We start from the raw sequence: 2,147 nt of genomic DNA, 5'->3' as shown, positions 1-2,147 counted from the left end.
TGAAGTGGAAGCTATATAGTCATCCACATTGTTGTAATGCCACTTAATCATTTTGTTAATCAAGAGAATTGATGGGCTGATGTGTAAGGTTATACAAATGAGTAGCTACCGATTTTTAAACTACTGTAACACATAAATGTGATAAATCTTTTTTCAACATAATATTTTTATTGGTTATTTAAGAACTTCATGCTATATCCAACTAAAATGTAAGAGGGTGAGCATTGCCCCAGTTATCTTGAGAAACTAAGAATTTAGTTGTTTGAGATCATTTAAATGTCTTGTGTCAGCCTCTTGAGCTTCTGGAATATGAGTGGAATATCCTTAGGATCACTTTATTATTTTTTATTTAGTTTTACTAAGCAACAATAACTAACATCTTTTATATAAGCAGAGGCGTTCCCTCTTTTCTCCATCCCTTAAAGATCTATTTTCCCTTTTAATGGAAATAACTCAGATAAAGATAAATAGCAAGCATAAAACCAATTACTTTCAACAGACATTCATATGCATATCTTATCTGAGGGTTATAATGATTCTTGGAAATACGTTTGGAAAAGTTGTCTTTGGAGAGCTAAAACAGCTCAACCCATGTTTTACAATTACTTATTTTTATTGGATATTTTGTGTATTTACATTTCAAGTGTCATCCCCCTTCCCTCCTCTCCCATCCTCCCTCCCCCTCCTTCTATGAAGATGCTCCCACTTCCACTCACCCACTCCGACCTCAACACTGGGGAAATGAGCCTTCACAGGACCAAGGACTTCTCCTATTGATGCCAGACAATGCCATCCCTTTTACAATTATTAAATGACAGGCATGTAGTGATGACATTACATAAGTCCCTCATTTTTACCTGGCCTCAACCTATTGGGCATTGTTCATGTGTGCAGTGATTCTCTAGAGCTTTTAAAGCTCCAAGAAATCACTTTCCTGAGTTCATTCATCCCAATAAGAATCTTTAAGCTCTACTACATGTCGTACAATGGTTCTCAAAAGTAGAGCCAAATCAAATAAACTATTGTGTCTGTGTTTACACAAAATCGTGGCCTTTTTCGAGATGTCTATGTCCCACTCCCAAAACTTGTGTGTTTGTTACCTTATATGGCAATGTGGGATTGTTAGATGTAATAGTTCTGGATCATGAGCTGATAGGATTATGGTGTATTGTCTTGATGGGTCCAGGGTAATTGCAAAGATCCTAATCAGAGGAAATAATAAGGATAAGGAAGAGAGTAATGATAGAAGGAGGGAGAAACAGAGAAGGAAACAGAAGGGAAAGAGAGATAAACACAGAGGTACCAAGAACTTCATGCTGCTAGCCTGAAAGAACCTATAAAAGGCAAGAAAACAGAAGTTCTAAAGCAGTTCTATTAGCTCCTCAATTTAATCCATGAAGGCCTTTCTTGAGATCTTTAACCTTTAGTACTGAAGGACCATAGATTATCTTTAGAAGCCGTCACATTTATGGTCATTTGGCAGTCCAAGCAAAGAATCTGTCATATTCATCTCAAGGAATTCATTAACTATTTGGGAAAATAGCAAGTAAACACTTTTACCAAATAAGAATCAATGTGGCTGACAAGGAGCTGTAGAATGCCGGGGAGTGCTAAGGGAGACTCGGAAGTTTAGATTCCAGACGAAAGGTGGAGTGTTATACAAGTCTTACTTGAGGAAGTACCAAGGAATGAGTCACAGGTGTCTAATCACTGCACAAGCTACCAGTCAAGACATGGATTTTTTAGATATCACTGAGCATAGGGAAATTAATCTTAGCCTGGGAGTTCCATGAACATTAAGGCGGAGAAAAGTGTGATAGAGGACTCTTCATTCGTAAGGATTCTCTAACTTTTTCCAAAAGCTCTAAAATCTTTTTATCTCTTCTATGAGGCAAGCAAGCTCATTTGGTGGCCACTGACCATAGATGTGCATGAATCTACATATGAGCATACACATCTAGTGTAACATAGCATGTATGTCAGCATGATATTCAATATCATTAACTTAGCAACACGCTGAGGAATTTGAAACAGCTGAAACTTGAAGTAGATCATCTCTTTTCTTCCTAGTCTGCCTCAGATCATACATCATGATGAATAGAAGCAATTATAGGCAGATTCAATGCTAGCCCCATAATTTATTGGAG

This window comes from Rattus norvegicus, chromosome X (genome assembly GCF_021556685.1).
Source record: "Rattus norvegicus strain SHRSP/BbbUtx chromosome X, alternate assembly SHRSP_T2T, whole genome shotgun sequence".
Classification (NCBI taxonomy): domain Eukaryota; kingdom Metazoa; phylum Chordata; class Mammalia; order Rodentia; family Muridae; genus Rattus; species Rattus norvegicus.
Note: the sequence above shows the minus strand (reverse complement) of the source record.